We start from the raw sequence: 20,030 nt of genomic DNA on the forward strand, positions 1-20,030 counted from the left end.
GTAGTCTTTCTAAATCACATAATAATTCCTTTTTAAAAACTTTCAGTCTGGGGTGCCTGAATGGCTCTGTCGGTTAAGTGTCTGCCTTTGGCTCAGGTCATGATCCTGGGGTCCTGGGATCGAGTCCCATGTCGGGCTCCCTGCTCAGCGGGGAGTCTGCTTCTCCCTCTGCTCCTCCCCACTGCTCACACTCTCTTTCTCTCAAATAAATAAATAAATAAATAAAATCTTAAAAAAAAAAAAAAAAAAAACCTTTCAGTCTGACACTCTAGGTAGTCATAATTATCATCAAAGAACTCTCCATAACTTTTCCCTCTGTTTCGCTCACCTTCTTCATCATTTATTTGCTGTGTAGGCAACAGAAAGCTCCGGGATGCATTTGCATCTGCTGCTAAAGACTCTTTGACTGGAGTGGACCTTGTGAAAAGATGTAGCTTCCCCCACCCCCACGCATTCTGCAACCACATGGCTCTTATTCCAAGAAGAGTGACTATATACTTGAGTTCCCAGAGCTGGTGACACAGATCTCAGAACCAAACCAGGCCCAGTTAGCAGCCACATGTTAAGGCCATGCCACATGTCTGCCTGTGGACCTTAAAATGAAGGCCTGAAGACTTGACTCAAAAACACTACAAAAGCTGCAAATATTATTACACCCCAAAATGCCTGAAAACACCTAATCCCTGCCTCAGCCACACCTGCAGGGTCAGCCAGAACTGTCAAGAGTCTCAAGTTACCTGCCAGACTCCATGCCCCACCCAGGACCGAAAGCCCACATAGCCCAACACACTAAATCTCCAGCCCTGATCAAAACACTGTGATTTCCGGGGCAATTTTGTCCCCTCCCTCATCCATCTCTTATTTATTTCTCAAGGTTTCCTGCCCATTTACCAAGGTGTTGGAGTTTGACTGGATCACTAAGTACTACTCTTTTGTCCCTACCCTAAGTCTGGAACCAATCCAGAGACAGATGCAGGATTTTGAGAGAAGAAAATAATCACTTAATACATCACTTTTATTAAAGAGAAAGCTGCTTTCTAGAATCAGAGTATTCTAGCATAGTCCTTTTAAATTGAACTCTTAGCCTCTGGATTCCATATGTTCATTGAGTAGTATTTTTACTTTTCTTAACCCCCAAATTCAATGTGTTCTTCTCATAATATAAGCCTTCACTAATTGTTATTTATTCATTAATAAATTGTTATTTATTCATTAATCCACTTTTACCTGGATACAATGACAATTTGGATTTCTTACAATCCATGGCCAAATAGGTATGTGCACCTCCAATTTAGACAGGGTTACCCTTTTGCCACTGGCACAAGCCTCCCTCTCAGGGCAGATCCCTTTCTCCATCACAGAGAGCTGACCCCAAGGCAGACTTTCCAAGGTCAGGTTGCCACCGAGAGAGGAATGGCCCATATTGAACCACCCGGTTTGTTCTAAAATTTCCAATCCGGTAAGTCACTCCTTACCTGGTTGGAACAGAAGTCAGAAAGGTTACTGCAGTGGATAAACTTCCATGTGGAACCTGAAACCAGGTAAGTGGAGCTCCCCTCCCAGTAGATATATTCTCTATCCATATGTGAGAGGTAATTTCAGCACCCATCCCCCAATCTTAACTCTGGGTAATTAGCAAAAAAGCAGCTAATTCAGTAGATTAAGCAGTCCGCAGAGGAAAGTACCAGGAACACATCTAGTCTCATCCCTGAACAGAAATGATAATAGATGATGAAGATAACCTACTAGTCAGTGGAAAGGTTCAAATTTAAATAACAGAAGGTTTAGTTAGAAAGGACAAATCAAATTTATTGTTGTTTGACTTTCATTTTGTCTTCTCCAGTTTGAATTACTGAAAAAGAAATGGGAATGACCAGTTAGCATTCCTCATGCCACCAGGAAGCTTCCTGCCAAATTCTGTGGAAGCTAGGTATAACTTGGCGAAAATGTTCTTGTTTTGTTTTATGAGACATCAAGATATCTGTCTTCTATTATTTTTATTTTCTATAGAGATAATTTGAGAAGTGTTGAAGAATGAGAAATATGACAAAAAGAAGAATAACTGATTATATTTGGAAATAAATGTTGCAATTTAAAATACAGTGTGGTACATGATAAGATGTATTGATTTACATTTTTAAATAACTGACTGTGGGATTTGAAGTGATTGTAATATAGGAGGTAGAGAGAAAATTATATTATTGTGACTATAACCCAGTGCATTAAGAGCAAGAAATATCATAAAATTCCAAAATTAATTTGCCATATCAGATATATACAATATTCCTTCCCCCTCTTTTAAATTTGTGTTATTTAATAGATTGCTAATATGCTAGTTTAACTTAATGGGATTCCATTTTACTTCCTTTGTGAGTTTATTAGTTATAACTCTCTGCTATATTATTTTAGTGGTTATTTTAGGGTATATATTATACCTCTTTAACTTCTCACAGCCTACCTGTAAGTGATATTCTAATACTTTACATATAGAATAAGAACTTTAAAGTGTTCTTCCTTTATTTCCCTCTCTGTCTTTGTGGTATTGCTGTCATGCATTTTACTTATACATCCTTTTTTTTTTCCTTTCACTTATACATGTTATTAAGCCCCTTGGACCTTGTTATCATTTTTACTTTCAATAGTTGATTATATTTTTAAAATATTTAAGTAACAAGTTTAAACACTTGGGATGAGAGTGATCTAAGCAAAGCATAAGTGCAAAGTCCTGAAAGGGGAAAAAAGCTTGGTGTTATTCAATGTACAGTGTGATGAATACAGTGATGGGGGAGTGTGTCACAAAATGAGATCTCAGATAGAGGCAGGGGCCAAATTATTATGGGCCTGTGGACTTGGGTTACAAAATTTACATTTTATTCTAATTTGGATGCTAAACAGAGGATTTCTATTTTTAAAAGATCATTTGGGGGACGCTTGGCTGGCTCAGTCAGTAGAACTTGTGACTCTTGATCTCAGAGTTGTACGTTTGAGGCCCACGTTGGGGATTATGGGAAGACTATACACAACACATATAAAATATAAATATAAATATAAAATATAAATACCATGATGTCCGGCATGTACTGGGCACTCAATAAATAGGAGTTATCATTCTTATCATGTTACTGTAGCCCATCACTGAACTTTCCATGTCCCATGCTCTCTTCACAAACATATATCTCCACATGGCCACTAGAACTATCTTTATAAGTCACACATCACGTCAGTCCTTTGCTTAAGAAAACCCTCCAGTCCTTCTCATCGGTACACACTTCATGGCAAATATGAAGGACATTATTTGTCTTTGCATAGTCATTTCTCACATCATTCTTCTCCCAGTTACGCTTGGCTCTAGAGTAGTACTTCTCAAGTTTTCATGTGCTTACAGCTTTCCAGGGGATCATATTAAAATGCAAACCCTGATTCTGGGGATCTGGGTGAGGCTTGAGGTTTGGCATTTCTAATAAACTCCCAGGGATGCTTTTCTGCTGGTCTGTGGATCACACTTTGAGAATCATAGCACTAGAGTACATCAAGTTCGGGCAAGGTTATTTTGGGTTTCTTTAAAAAAAAAAAAAGTTGTGGGGCTTTTTTGGCTTAAACTATTGACCTTACATTTCTTTATGTAAAATAATCCTACTCTTCTTAAATTTTCTTCAGTGTTGTAGCTGGGCACCCACAACAACTATATAGCCATAACCTATCTATTAATTATTAACAGAGCAATATACCTTTGCCAGGTTGGAAAGCCTCAGGCTTTCTCTTAGCTAATGCCATGATAAAAATTTATAAATATTATACATACTGTGACTTATAATTTCATGATTTCTTTTAACTGTGCTACCAGAGGGTAGCATGGTTAAAAAGTTTTTTGCCTGAAGCTGGTAAGGAATGAGAAAAAGAATGGAAATATAACTGCCTTTTTAACATTTAAATAAAATAAAGAATGGGAATGCTACTTAATTTATATTTTAGTATCTATAGCCAAATCCCCACAAAAAGTTCATTTCAAACTTTTAAAAAAATCCTATTTGTCTAATGGAAAAATTTAGGCATCACACGGATGAAAAGTGTCTTCAGGGCATACATGTGTAATTACTTCCATTTCTCGAGAATACTTTAGCCTTTATGAAATTTTCTCAAAGAGAGAAATCAGGTTTGTCTTCTGCTTCTGGACAGATACACCCTCACACCACCAGTTACCAACCAGGGAAAATCTCTTTGGAGTCAATTAGAACTCCTCGCTTACACTGTAACATAGAATGGGAGCAATTCCTAAAATGGCCAAGCTGGAGATAATGTAGAGCTCTCAGCAGATTGGACAGCTCTGTTCTTGGGACTGAGGAATTGTGTTTTCCATATGCACAACTCTTGGTGTTACTGAGTTACTGATTTCAGTTAAGTAGACTTTCAAATTTTAATTTACATAACATTAACACGTTTCCCTGAGAATCGACAGTTTTATGGAGACATTTCCTTGTCTGTTCTCATGAAGTTAAAAAAAAAAAAAAATCCACAGGGCATTCATTAACACTTCTAAAAGTGACAGGCTGTGTCTTTATGCCATTTTCATTTGCGCTGCTTCTGATCTTGCCATCACTCATTAAAAAGGGAATTTAGGGTAATATAAACAATGCTTTTTGGCCATACTAGAAGCTATTTCTTGTCTGATAAAGAAGAAAAGTCCACAAGGCCTCTTGGACAAAGGATAAGGATATGTTCTTTATGGCTTGGCTCTCAAAAGGCCTATAGTCTATGATGTTTGAGGTCCCTTCCTTGGGAAACTTTCTTCTAGTGTAGCTTCTATTACTTATCATTCTGTTCTTCTATCTCAGCCTGGGAGGATACCCTTAAACCAATCATTTGGGAGGGAAGGTAGGATTTAAATTTGGCCTTGAAATAGGAATATAATTTTAATACAAGGAAGGAAGGTAGTTGGTTATGCTTGCTCAAGGAAAAATTGTCAGCTGAAGCCCCAAAGGTGGGGAGAAGTCAAGAATATTTCAGGGACAGCTCAACGACCAGCTTTGTTGGATAGTAATAGATAATTGAAAAAGGAAACTTGAGACCAGATTGCTGAGAAACTTCAATTTGGAGCAAGTTGTTTGGACTTTATTCAGTATGTATTGATGTTAATAAAAAGTATTCCTAAATGGCAGGATGATCGTCATATTAAATTTGGATGGGCGTTAAGTTTGAGATATCCTGGGATGAGAGTGATGTTCCATCAGAAAGGAAAAGGAGGAAATAGTGTAGATGAAACAGCCTTGGCAAGCTGACTCCCATGTATATAATTTGGTCCATGGAAAGGCATAAGCCTAAGTAACAAATGGGAAATTATAGTAACAGGAATCATTCTTTCTGCTGGAGAACAGCAATAAAGAATATTAAATAGCAATTTTGGAAGTCAGGAAAAACAGGGTGCATGTCTCCAAATCTCCAGATCCCCTGCCATTGGTGGACAAATTCAGAGTATACTAATCAGGTAAAGAAAAGGGCTTATCATAATTGAGGCAAAAGACTAGGGACCTCTTGTTATTTATTGAGGTTCAAGGCAGAATCCCAATTCTACAGTTTGTGTGTGGGGTGGTATGAAATAGGGTAAACATGGGGGCTGGAATTCTAGGCCAGTTATTTTGGCAGAATGTAGAGAGGGAGATAGAGCTAGACACTCAGTCTAATGGATTAGGCCAACAGGATCTGGCTACATGAACACCCCAGACTTATTCCTCACTCACTGGGCCCTGGGTTTGGTTGGTGATGAAGGAGGCTGTAGGTTGAGGAAATTCAGCTGTCAGTGATAGATCATTAGATCTGGAGAGGCCAGTCTGATAGCGGTATTGAGGTTTCAAACTGCTATGGGGCAGTCTTGTCAGACTGGTCAGGAAAAAAAAGAGAGGAGACACATATTGCAAGTGTCAGGAAAAAGAGAGGTGCCATCACCACAGATTATACAAATATTTAAAAAGATAATTAGGGAAGAAGACATACAAATGGCCAACAGATACATGCAAAGGTGTTCAACATCATTAATAATGAGGGATGTGAACCAAAACCACAATGACCTCACACTTGTTAGAATGGCTGTTATCAAAAGGACATGAAATAACAAGTGCTAGCAAGGATGTGGAGAAAGGGAACCCTCATGCGCTCTTGGTGGGAATATAAATTAGTGCAGCCATTTTGGAAAACAGTGTGGAAGTTCTTCAAAATATTGAAAATAGAACTACTCTATGATCCAGCAATTCTACTTCTGGGTATATATCTAAAGGAAATGAAACACTAACTTGAAAAGATTGATGTACCTCCATGTTCATTGCAGCATTATTTACAATAGCTAAGACATGAACATTTCCTAAGTATCTATCGATGGGTGAATAAAGAAGATGTGGTATATATATGTACTTTACATTCATTATATTACACACACACACTATATATATCATGGAATATTACTGAAATATATAAAAGAATGAAATCTTGCCATCTGCAACAACATGGATGACCATGAGGGCATTATGCTAAATGAAATAAGTCCAACAGGGAAAGACATATACTGTATGATTTCACTTAGATGGGGAATTAAAAAAATAAAAAAATTAAATCCATAAGTACATAGAACAGATTGGTGGTTGTCAGATGTTGAGGGTGCAGGTGGGGTATAGAAAAAATGGTTGAAAGAGGTCAAAAGATCTAAACTTCCAGTTATAAGATAAATAAGCCCCGGGGATGTAATGTACAGGACGGTTACTATAGTTAACAATATTATACTGTATATTTGAAAGTTGCTAAGAGAGTAAATCTTAAAAGTTTTCATCCTAAGAGAAAAATTGTACCTAGGTACAGTGATGAATGTTAATTAAACTTATTGTGGTGATCATTTTACAATATATACATATATCAAATCATTATGTTGTATACTTATTTATTTATTTTTTTTCATTATTTTTTTTTCATTATGTTGTATACTTAGAACTAATACAATGTTATATGTCATTTTGATCTAAAAAAAGAAAGATAATAGGGGAATATTATGTATAATTTCATGTTAATAATTAAGGTAACTTAATTGGTATAGACAAATTTCTTGAAAGACATAAACTATCAAAGAAAATTTTTAAAAATCAATTACAGCAAACAATGAATCATGGAACACTACATCAAAAACTAATGATGTAATGTATGGTGATTAACATAATAAAAAAATCAATTACAGCAGTATACAGAAGTGATAATATGTCATGACCAAGATAAACCCAGGAATGCAAGGTTAGTTTAATATTTGAAAAATCTATCAATTTAATACCCAATGATAAGCTCAAATATATGCAGAAAAAGCATTTGACAAAATCCAACATCCATTCCTTGTTAAAATCTTTCAGAAAGCTAGGATTAAAAGAGAACTTCCTGAGCCTGCTAAAGAATTATAAAAAACCTTATTTAAAATTATACTCCATGATGAAAGACTGAGTATTTTCCTCTCTAAGACCAGGAACAAGTGAAGGTTGTATGCTTTCACCACTTATATTCAATATTGTACTCCCTCAAAATCCAAAGGCCTACAGATTGGAAAGGAAGAAGTACAACTATCTTTATTGACAGATGGCAAGATCGTCTCTGTAGAAAATCCAATTGAATCTGCAAAAACTTATTCAAACTAATAAGTGAATTTTGCAAGTTTGTAAGACACAAAATCAACACACAAAAAATCAATTGTAAAATGGCCTTTACCAGTAGAGTTTTGCTAAATTGAATTGTTTTAGGATTAGTTGAAAATCAAGTGCCTCCCTATGAGTATATATCACTTTTTCGTGGATGCCAAGTTGTTAATACCCACATAGAAACCAAAATCTACTTTATTTTCTCTCTTGAGAAGTTTATTGCTCGTCCTCTGAAACAGCAGTGATTGGAGTTATACTTAGGATTCTTCAACTCTTCAACTTTGTTCCATTTATTTGTTCTGTTCTTTATTTGTTCTACCTAATGCTATTTTACTGGCAAGTATATCACCTCACAAAAATCAAGGATCTTATCTGATGTGGGGATTCATAATGTTCTTCAACCTTTTGTTTTGTCTAACTTGCTTACTTCACTCAAATATTCTAAATTGCAATATTCTAGGATTTTTTATGTCAAGTATTTAGACATAGAATAGAATTCCAAGAAGTAAATAAACATGTTATCTGCATCGCATGATCCTTACCTCTAGACCAATTTGACACAGGTGGGCCTTAAAAAGTTGGTCCATTTCCAAGCCATCTCCTACACAAACATTGACGAAGAAACTGGTTTCAGTGTCAGTTATGGTCCATACGAGCGATTATTCTTAACTGACATTAAGAAGGTTCGTTTTTTGTATTTCCATCCAAGCGGTCCGTAAGTACGTGACAGCCTATCTATGCATTTGAGTGAGAATAACACTGATTGATTTGGGTGTATTTTTAGGATGAGAGAGGAGGGTTTTTGGGGGGGTTTTTTTGGTTTTTTTTTTTTTGATGGAAATATTTCATATTGTGAAATGATGAAACATAGTAGAAAACATTGAGTCAAAGATATAAATACAAAATAAGCCATAAATCTACTTATTCTAAAATAGCTTTTTAGGTTCTTTGACACATGGGAAGTAAGAAACTAATGACAACCATTATTATATGGTAAAGTGTTATATAGTGAAGCAAAGATGTCCCATGTACTCCAGCTTTTTGATATTACCTACAGTTTTTTTCTATGTCCAAATGTAATAGATGAACTCCCATTTTAAGTATTGTGAGAGGCCTATTGCCTTACTCGGTATTTCTATTAATTCTTGGTTAGGGTGGGATGATTTCCAGCCTGCTCTAAATTACTCTTGTATATTTCTCAATTCCTATTTGTAATTTTCCTTAGGTTCTGTCCTTTTCCTACTCTGCTTCTTTCCTTTTTCTCTTTCTTTCTTTCTTTTTTTTCTTTCTTTCTTTCTTTCTTTTTCTTCTTTCTTAAGTATAGGACTCAGCCTTGGGTTTTTAGTTTCCCCAAGCTATACTACAACAAGGGTATTTATGTAAGTAGCAGAGGTTTCATGGTTAATACAGGAGGACTAAACACAGAAAGAATTAAAAAAGCAAATTAAATCAGGACAGTAGTTCCTAAAAGTCCTCTCGCCATGTTGGCTACTAGAAATTTCTCATTAGCCATCTTTCTTCTCTGTTGTCATTTTTCTGAATTCCTTTTATTCCCTCCCTCTGTTGGATGGTCCTGTCATCTCTAGTAATTCGAGTAACTGGCCACCATATCTCTATCATCTCTTGCCTATCAATGGAAAATGTGCACATTGTTTTCTAAACATTTTCCCCCACATTAACTGATCCAAGAAAATGCAAAAATCTTCTAGTAAGTAAAACAAACAAAAAGTAGTAGACATCTTGCATTTATTTCTCCCATATATTGGGATGTTGAGCAATTGGTGGAGCACATCACAGGCTGACTTGCTGGCTTGGTATCCAGTTGATAATATATATGGTTGTTCCGGCCATTGAGAGCAGTGCCATTCTCATTGATTGGTGTCTGTGCCCAGCACTTACAGATTTTGAATATCATCTCAAGCTAAATCTACTTTCCTATTTGAAATACAGGTGCATGCTAATGTAATTTCATTTTTAGCGTTTCGTTGTTATATATATTTTTTCAGTTGACCCATTTTAGATTGCTTTTCTTTCATGCTTTTAACTAAAGATTGATAAAACTTATGTTTCTTAAAGAAGTAATAAACATACATGAAGAAAATGTCTAGTAAAACATATCGTTCGCTCTTTACTTTTTTTCCTAATCCCCCTTTCTCAGAATCTAGTTGCAAATTATGTGATTTTCCCAGTGGCAAACAGATCAGAATTTAGCATTTAAAAACATTTTACATTTAAATTCTAAAAAATATTTTGCTATTTCTGTGTTTTTACTTTCTGGGATATTTGGTAAGTTTGAAAAAAAAATATCAAAGCTGATCTGAGTCATTACCGCTATGAACGCTAAAAAACTACAATTTCAGTGTACATAATATATTCCGGCATACTATTTGTTTAGATTCATCTTGTGGCTGATTTTCTCTGGTTTAAGTATAAACTTGCAAAAGTGAGCACAGCAATGCCTTAATCATATGTATCATACTAGTCTGACTTCTAGGATGTTTACTTCAAGAGTATTGCTTGGCTCGGTGTTTATAGCCTCAAAAAATTTGAATCTCATTTCTAGAAGTCAGTCTATAACTTGAAATAAGATGACAATGCTTTCTCAAAACAAACAAACAAACAAACAACCCCAACAGAAAACACCATTTCCCTTAGATTTACTTATAACCTCCGAGAAGCAAGGACTTTGCTTGTTTGTTTGTTTTAAAAATCTTGGGAATGTGGGGATAGGATGAGTTCAGTTCTACATAAATTTAACAGGTCCGAAGACGTAAGTCCAAATAGATGGTTTTGCCTTAGCTGGTGAGGATGCCGGGGCTGCTTCCTTTGTTGGTGCTGACATCACTGAAGCAGTAGAAAGGCCACTGCTTTCCTTTTTAAAGTTCCAAATTCACCCTTTAGAGTAGGTTAACACTTTGCAAATGTCAGATTTACAGTTTCTGGTGAACAGCGAAGAAAGTCCAAGAGCCTGTAAGAAATTAGAGCTGAATGGTGAGCACAGCACCAGGTGTAGAGTCACTGAATCACTGGGTCGTACACCTGAAACTAATGGAACCGTGTGTCAACTCTACTTCCATGAGGGGAGGGGGTCAGAAATTAGAGCTGTAAATCAAATTTCTTTACTATATCTTAGCTCTTAAGATACATCATATTTCAAAGATTCTAACATTTACATTTCTTTTTACATTTTCACATTTCTGGAAACAGGTTGTGTCTTGTGGTTCTGATGTCCTTGTCATTGCTAGTCCACGTGCATAAAAACTTACAGTATGAATATCAGCAACTTGGAATAAAATTGCAGAGACGATACTGTAGGACCAGCACTCTTGATAGCACAGATAATAGTATTGTGTGGGAAACATGGTCATCCATGACTCTGAGTTGAACATGTTTGGAAATACTGGATTTGGGATGGGAGTAAGCTTTAGGAATACCCTAACCGATTTGTTTTGCTTATACTTTATTGTTTTTCTAAGATTTTATTTATTTATTTGAGAGAGCTCGAGCACACATGCACGTGAACAGGGAGCAGGGGGAGGGGCAGGGGTAGGGAGAGGGACAAGCAGACTCCTGCCTGAGCCTGGAGCTCAATCTGGGGCTGGATCCCATGAGCCCCAGACCATGACCTGAGCCCAAACCAAGAGTCCTCCGGATGCTTAACTGACTGAGCCACCCAGGCGCCCCTCTTACAGTTTCATTTTTATATAGATTCAAGCAGGGCATAAGATAAAAACCTATACCTCAGTAGGTATTATAAAGCTCTTTCAGTAAGTATGTAGTGAAAGTTCTGAGCTACAAAAAACACGTGTTATAACTTGTGTAGCTTTGTTTTTATTCCTTTCTTTGTGGTACATACAATAATGTCATCCTTGCAATCATTATGGTATTATGATTTTGAGGTGAACACAGATCATGAGATTTTAGAATTTTTGATTTGCTAATTTTAAAGAAGTTTTTACTGTTGCTATGTCTTTTAAAGTGGTGAAATGAGTCATATATCAAAGGAGGCATTGAAGCATTTCTTTGAAAAATACAATTTTACAGGACTTAATCCATCCTTTCATTTTCATAATTAACATTCTTTTGGAGAACTACTATCAAATACGTTCTTTAAAAGTGAACTTCAAAGTCTAACTTTGGGCCATAAGTAAACTACTCTGCCTTGTTTATTATAGACAATCATCGTTGAGGGTTTTGAAGTTTAGTTTGGAAGAGGATTTAGCACTCTGCAAGTTTATATTTAAGATTGCAATATTGACTGATTGTCTTTCTGAGAATGTAATAGACATAATAAATTGCTTGCAACACTTAATATTTTCAGAGTGTTTGCCATTACCGTACTTGATGATTATTATTAAAAAAAAAAATCTCTCTGATCCCCCCGTTCTGAAAAGGAAACCAAAATTACTTCTCAATCCCTTCACTGTCTACATATAATCTCTGATTTAGTATCACTAACCCAATACAGCAACACCTCATTTTCCCAGCATTGCTCAAGAAAAGTTTGTTCCATGCCAGTACACTTCCCAGATATCCGAAGAATATGCATTTAAATGACAAGCCTATTTTTTTTTTTTTACTATTTCTGATAGAAATATTTCTACAACACACTGTTATTCTTATATAGAGAATACTGAAAAAAATCTCTAAAATTTTGTGCTTCGTGGCAATCTCAAGAGACTGCTTTATTCGTTGATGGGTCTTCAGCACACAGTAAAGAATGGAATAAGAGGAAGCAGTTAGTGGACGTGGACTACACTCAAAACTCAATGAACTTCTTTTTCGTAGAACACGGGGACTCATTTTTGCGAATATCAGTTACAGCAGATGGCCTGCTCCACCTGGCCCAGCAGGCTATGTGCACAACCTCGGCGCCCCCCCACCCCCACACCCCCACCTCCCGGGTTCGGTCACGGTGTAGGCGCAGGACTGCATATACTTTTCTCCAGAGGGCCGCGTCCATAATCTCAGTGCGCTATTTGAGAGTTCCAACGTATAATGAGTAATAATCGAATTAAGCATCACCTCACTCTAAGTTAGGAAACACGACTTTCTTCTTTCTAGTCATGGCACAACTATTCACTTAGCCATCCAATTTTGAAATCTTGGCATAGTCTCTGATTTTTTCTGTTTCCATCTTCCAGCTAGGTCAGTTGTACTGCTGCTTTTCTCTTTATGTCTCTACTATTAACACCCTTTTGACTTTTACTTTGTATTTCTTACCCTATTACTGCTTTTACCTAGAATATTCTAGTTTGTCATATGCTTGATCTTTAGGCCTCCAGTCTCTTCAATTTCCAGTGTATTAGGTACAGAACTGACTGATCTTTATCAACGAGAGGTGTTTCCCTGTTCAAAAATCTCCAGTGGTTCCCTATTTTTGTTAAAAAAAATTTTTTTAACCAAATAATGAAAGACAATTACCAGCAGAGGCTGAGTTCTGTTGGGTCACATATGGATAAAAGGATATATAATTGTTTTGACATTAAGCACGACAATCCCTTCTGATCAATCACCTGTATGGCAATCTGCTCTAACATCTCCTTGGTCTTTAGGATTGAATGTATCGAATACATCAATTTTCATTTCCAGGATAAATTATTGGAAAATCTCTACACACTCTTCTGAAACCGTTCAAGAGATTCGTTGATGTTTTGAAATTTATCTACAAATACTGAGGACATACCTGGACATTTTTTGAGCAACTCGATATATCACTGAATTTTTTTGAAGTCCTTGATACTTTAAAAAATATATATTTAAAAAATTTTACCCCACTTTATTGAGAGGGAATTGACATATAACATTGTGTAAGTTTAAGGTATACAGGGTGTTGATTTAATAAACTTGTGTATTACAAAATGATTATGACTAAGTCATAATCCTATGGCTAACTCCTCTGTCCTGTCACATAATTACCATTTCTTTTTTGTAGTGAGAACATTTAAGAGTTACTCTTTTACCAACTTTAAAGTGTATTATTAGCTATAATAATATAAATATAAACATATATAATACAAAGTATTATTAGCTGTAATCACCATGTTATACATTAGAGCCCCAGAACTTGTTAATCTTAGTTTTTTTCAAAATTTTATTTTTTTATTTGAGAGAGACAGAGATAGCGAGAGAGAGCAAGAGCGAGGAGAGAGGGAGAAGCAGGCTCCCTGGCAGGCTCCCCACTGAGCAGGGAGCCCAATGCCGGGACCCCGGGATCATGACCTGAGCCAAAGGCAAATGCTTAACCCACTGAGCCACGCAGGTGCCCCTGAACTTGCTAATCCTGTAACTGGAAGTTTATACCCTTTAATCAATTATCTTTGCATATCTCCCACTTCTAAGCTACTGATAACCACCATTTTGAATACTTCTCAGTGTGTATTCATTGTATTCATTCTTATACTTAGTTGTTTGTCACAATTTTAACTGAGATGGTATTATGTGCCAATGTGCCCAGTGTCATAGATGTGATGGTACACAAACACAGGATTTTTATCTTTATCTAAACTATGGACTACTAGCTTTCTTCACCATTTGGTGTTGAAATTTACGTTTTCTTTGCATATTCTATTTGTAGAATTTGAAGATCATTTTCCTGGCTGGAGAAAAAGAAATTCTAATGTTTGTTAGCAAATTGCTCTCTTCCCCAAGCAGTACGGTTCTTCTTTTCCTGCCTTTTCTTTTCTCATTGCCTAAAATATGATGGAAGAGTATTTTATATTGTCCTAAGTATTTTTCACAAGTCTCGGCTCATTTTGAACGTAGCACTTTTGACACTGATTTAAAACATACTATATATACGGCTGTGCATGTTTTTTAACTTTACAGTATCTGGTATTTTTCCATTTAATTAAATATATTTTGAAAACATAATATTTAATGTCTGTTTAATAGTCCATCTTATTTAACTATCCCATATTTTGGGCTATTTGGTTTGAGTCCAGGTTTTTTTTTTTGGTTGTTCTGCAACTTTAAATAATGCTTCTATGAACATCCTGGTACATAATTCTTTGCCTGTGCTTCTGATGATTTCCTTATGTTGTACTCTTGCCTCCAAATACTGTCCATGTCTTGGGCCCAGGGACTAAGCAGACTGGCTGTTTTTCCAATCTATGTCCAGTGAATATATTTTTTACTCAATGATCTTTAGAACTCTTTTGATGGCTGACCAGATGGAGTGTTGCCCAGTGTGCCGCAAGATCTTCCATAAACCCCTTTAACTTACCCCTTGCAGCAGGCTAGGACCCCTGTAAGGCCTGGAGAAGGAAGAGAGGGGCCTACACAGCTTCCCAGCTGCTGACGGTAGGACACATAAACTCTAGTGCCCTTTCCCGGGGCCGCGCCTTGTGAGTGCGTGCGTGCGCGAGAATGCGTGCGTGCGTGCGCGGGAATGCGTGCGTGCGCGAGAATGCGTGCGGGCGTGCGCGAGAATGCGTGCGTGCGTGCGCGTGTGCGTGAGTGCACGCCGCGGTGGGGAGAGCTGAACTATTGCTGCTTGCCACAGATTGAATTGTGTCTCCCTCCCACACCAATTCGTAGGTTAAAGTTACAGCCCCTGATGGGAGGGTATTTGAATATAGGGCATTTGGGGAGTAATTAGATTTAGATGAAGTCATGAGGGTGAGGCCCTCGTGATGGGATTGGTACCCTCATAGGAAGAGCCACGAGAGACCTTGCTTTCCCCTCTCTCTGCCATGTGAGGACAGCAAGAAGACAGCATCTGCAGCCGGGAAGAGATCTCTAACCGGGACCCCAATCGGCCCACACCTTGATTTTGGACTTCCCAGCCTTCAAAACGTGAGAAAATAAATTTCTGTTAAGTCACCCAGTCTGTGGTATTTGTTATGGTGGCGCACCCTAACATACTGTTTAAGTCAATTTGTTTATGATTCCCTATGAGTTGGGAAAATGGTGATACACAGATGTTTTAAACTGCTAGTGAAGATTAGCCTAAAAAAGCCTGAAACTCCAAAGCCAAAAGCTTAGTCAACTAGAGTAAAATATTTGGACTCATTTTTATTAGTATTTTTTTAGTGTTGCTACTTTTTTCTTATTTCTTCCCCATTTTCTTTATGTAGTATTTTATAGATGTTTAAACTAGGTAAACCATACATGCTATTTCAACTTCAATCTCTATCGGTTTTATCCTATAGTTCAAATCAGGAAAGAATAGACTGATAATCATTTCAAAGAGGGTCTTTTTAAAAGGCATACATCCAGTCATTATATAGACTATTTTCAATTCTTGCTAACCAAAAAAAAAAAAAAAAAAAAAAAAAAAAAATTTGAATGTGGAACATTCTTTTTAGCTCCTCCTTTTGGTTAACACTTCCTGTTAAATTATAATATTACAATTTTTCATTCTTACGAATTTTCTATAATGTTTCTGTTTTGTTTGCTTCGTGATTGAGAAGGAAGTTACTCACGTAGAACCATGTTTCTGGCTCCTTGTGGCATGGAGTTTTCTTCTCCATGTTGACTGTTTTGCCTCATTAGGCATGCTGTTGTAAAGGAATTGTTGGACGTAATTCATACCAGGAAATAGTTCTCTTATGTGGCCGCTGTATGTTGCAGGGAGGTAGGAGTGGAGAGATCTGCCTGGCTGTAAGTTTTCCTTTAGAATGTGTGAAGAGCCCTCAGGTGCTGTTGAAAGTGAAGGATAGGACTACTCTCAGGAAAACAAAGGTTTTATTACATTTTCTCATGTAATGAGGATATCCAGAGGCGGGGGGGGGGGGGGGGGGGGGCAGTAAAAGTCGCACATGTAGTGCCATGTGCCAACAAGAGAAGTGACTGACCAAACAGAAAAAAGTCCCCAGTGGGTCTCCGCTAGCCTATGTTTATTTCCTTATGCAGCTTTTGGATCTTTCAGAGAGGAAATCAAACACCCTGACTCACACCAAACAAGTACATGTCCCTGGAGTCTGTGTGTGTCCCCCCCTGTGAATCCGACTATTTTCAAATAAACAGAGTAGGCTGTAACGGTAGGAAATTAAACCTTGACTGGCCAAATATCACTGGAGATTATGGCAGTTATGTGAGTTCAATATGGATATCTATTTGGTGTGATTCAGTAGGGATCTAAGAGTTGATACCAAAACAGATGCTCCTAAATTCTTGGGTATTTTTATTACGTGAAAAAGTCTGATAGACTTAAGATAAACTATCATGCTAGTAGGACAGTCAACAGCATCTGTGTTCCTCTGGCATGGCAAGCTAATGGAGTTGCCAGGGATGGAGGTGAAGAAAAGTCTTGGCTCCTATATTTTCCAGAATATGGAAGCAGCAGGATTTCTGAAGATGCCAGGTTAAACATTTGGGTATACCTTACATGTCTGAGAAAATAAGGAGCACATTCAGGATTCTACTGGATGGGTTCTATGAACTCAGCTCCATAAATAAAGATCTTTCATTTTATTAGCCACCCTTCACTCCTACGCTGGGATGAAGATGAATTTTTTAAACTTTTTTTATTTTTCAATTCTACCAGAGTGCCCAAGATACTTTGGGCACTCAATGAGAAGTCTGATGGGTGGCGTGCCTACTTGTATTTGTTCTAACTGGCTTCAGTAGCAATTACGTCGAAATAAGTGTGGATGAGATGACAATTCTAATCTAATTTAACTGGACACGCACCAAATCCAACTTCTCGGTTCTCAGTGTAAAAAAGCAACTTGTGACTGCTATGACAAAATGCAGCTTGTTCTCCTGACCACTTGATTGTTTTCTCTAAAAGAAGATTCATTCTTGGGACACCTGGGTGGCACAGTTGGTTAAGCACCTGTCTCTGGCTCAGGTCATGATCCTTATCCCTCTCCCTGCTGCTCCCCCCCGCTTGTGCTCTCTCTCTCTGACAAATAAATAAATAAAACCTTAAAAAAAAAGAATATTAATTCTCAATGAAATATAATAGGAGGTGGGCTCTTTCTAGTTCCCTGCGCTTTGGCTGAGACCGCAGAGGTGGTGTATACACTTACATAGTTAACTAAGGGCAGTTCTCAGATTGAAACATGGATGCAGACATTCTCAATCAAGTCCCCAAGCTATGGAACACCATCAGTTACTTTTTTGTATACACTTGTCCTACTTTACTTAAGAAAGCACAGCCTTTAAGCTCTGGATCTCAACTGTTTCTAGAAAAGTGCTGTTTTATTCTAATATCCCGTGTAAATCTGGATGTTCTTTTTATGTGTAATTCTGGAATGGTTTAGGTAGGAGAGCCCTTGGTCTTTCACTTGAGTGCCATGCCTTACTGTCTCTGAAGGTTATGGGTCTCTATCAGGATAAACAGGCATTTGAGTCATGGTGGCGGGCAGGATATTTAAAGTTCCTTTCCATGGGAGTCACTTTGAATTTGAAGTCTAACCTGAAATGTCTTCACTGGTGCCCAGCACCATGACAGTTTCTGTGTAACAGCAGGAAACCCGCAGGAGACAGCAATGATGGGCGATATCATTTCGATGCTTGGTGACCACATCATTCAGTGTCCCTGTTCGCATTATGAAGAAGACACTGGAAGATGCACAGCATCTATGTGCCCTTCCTTAGGTAGAAAAAAAACCTGAGAAAATGACTGATAGAACAGTTTTAGAAATAGAGTCTGGGGCTATGTCTGGACAGTAAAAGGAGCAGGTAAGGAGGCTTATATTTCAAGATTCGGGAGACAGTTTGGAATGATCAATATGAGCAGCAAGAGGCGCTTACATAGAGAAGCGACATTCTAGATTTTTTGTTCCAGGGTCAAGCTAAATCTTTTATCAGATAGAGAGAAGCTAGGTCCCACACAAGAACAGATCCCAGGGGGGTAAGTGAAATCTGCATCAGGGAGCTGAATAGGCATCCATGTGTACCAAGAAAAACAGGGTAAAAGTAAGCAAGGGTGGCTCTGAGAAACTTGTCAGAGGGTGAGCTGCTTTGCCGATTACTTTTGTTGGTGGGAGATGCTCCCATAGTGAGGTGAGCAGACCACTCTGATGTAACGACTTTTCACATTCATTTTGATACAGTTATTTTGCCTGAGAAAAAATTTCATAACGTAGCTTTGGTGAAGCCACATCAAAATGACTCTGAAAATATGAAAATTCCAGCTTTTTATTAGCAAAAGGTATCCCTTCTATTTATTCTATCCCTATTCCATGCTTTACTTACAAGACAATTTTTACTTCCTCCTTTCCTAATTGTTTCATTTTTAAGCTTTTTATAGCCACGTTTTACCTGTCTTTCAAATCTCCAACATGTTTTATGTTGTAGAAGTAAGATGTGCTTCTGGAGGCAAATAAATAAACACAAAAATATATATATATTACTTTATAATAAAGAAGTGAAAATTCTCTGATCCTCTCCATTCCCACCTCCTAGACTTAACCACCATTAATAATTTACTACAAACATCCCAAGGAGAGTCAGGAAACATTTCTTGTACAGCAGTGAAAAAGTTTTCTTTAAGTCCTCAGGAGATAACCCACTAGTCAAGTCTTTAGTAAGATGCTCTGCTGCAGCAGTATGTACAAATAATTAAAATTTGATTGAAATTTTGGCTGAGGCACTAAGATAAAAGGTTTATGAGAATTAAAGATGGAGAGGAAGATTTTGAGAGGGGGCTACTTGGGTGCTGTTAACTCTCCTAACCCACAGTGGGCAGGATGGAGATGTTTGCCCCTTCCTACTCAGTCAGTAGAGAAGAGCTTTGAAAAAACCATTTGAGTTTCAGCCATCTGCTGGTCATGGCAGACCAGGTAGGGTCTGACCCGTGCCTGAGCAAGCCAGTGGGTGAGGGATCAAGTCTGATAAATTGGATGAAGATGTCCTAGATGACTTGGGTTAGTATATGCAATTGCTTTTCAAGATGATATGAAAAGTAATGAATAATACCACATTCTTGATTTAGAAATTAAATACAGAAGCTGCATTTTATTTACTTTTTAAATTAAATTTTATTTATTTATTTATTTAGTTTTGCTTTTCTACTACCAGGTATCTTATCTTTTGACTATTTCTCTGAGGTAATAGGGAAAACTCTTAATAGGGGAAAAACCTATGTGGTTTTAAAAATTCACTTTCAAAAGGAATTTTTGATCTGTGAAACTTAACACTTTTAGTTTTGTTTGAAAATGTAACATTTATGTTCCAGAATAAGGGGAAATAAAAATGTATGTACACACCAGTACGCTCTTAAATAATTTTAAATAGAATGCCATTTCATATCATATACATTTTCTTTTCCACAAAATTTACAAATTTAGTTTGAAGAAAAAATATGTTGAGACTACATTATAAGTCATTGAATTGAACATTTAAAATAGGCAAATTTTACTGTATATAATTTATACTTTAATAAAGCTGTTTTAAAAATGCATTCCCTGGAAAAAAATC

The 20,030-nt window shown here is 37.1% G+C and overlaps 1 protein-coding gene and 1 long non-coding RNA gene across 9 annotated transcripts in view; one reads left to right on the top strand and one right to left on the bottom strand.

Annotated features, from left to right (window-relative positions):
- The window catches only part of LOC135363637 (mitotic spindle assembly checkpoint protein MAD2A-like), a 58,977-nt gene extending 43,953 nt beyond the window's left edge, over positions 1-15,024 (bottom strand). For 3 of the 7 annotated variants that reach the window (XM_064584995.1, XM_064584992.1, XM_064584994.1), the window contains exon 1: positions 14,884-15,024. The gene's annotated coding sequence lies outside the window, so the exon portion shown is untranslated. Of the gene's footprint in view, positions 1-8,200; positions 8,221-14,883 lie in introns of those variants that run through there. The other 4 variants (XR_010409514.1, XM_064584996.1, XR_010409515.1 and 1 more) reach the window with 3 other exon arrangements.
- Positions 15,025-15,086: 62 nt separating this feature from the next.
- The window catches only part of LOC135363638 (uncharacterized), a 100,372-nt gene continuing 95,428 nt past the window's right edge, over positions 15,087-20,030 (top strand). The window contains exon 1 of one of the 2 annotated variants that reach the window (XR_010409516.1): positions 15,087-15,455. This is a non-coding gene — a long non-coding RNA (uncharacterized LOC135363638). The remainder of the gene's footprint in view (positions 15,456-20,030) is intronic. The other variant, XR_010409517.1, reaches the window with a different exon arrangement.

This window comes from Mirounga angustirostris, unplaced genomic scaffold, assembly GCF_029215605.1.
Source record: "Mirounga angustirostris isolate CCGP_5_RB_7025 unplaced genomic scaffold, mMirAng1.0.hap1 SCAF_2, whole genome shotgun sequence".
In the NCBI taxonomy this organism is placed as follows: Eukaryota; Metazoa; Chordata; class Mammalia; order Carnivora; family Phocidae; genus Mirounga; species Mirounga angustirostris.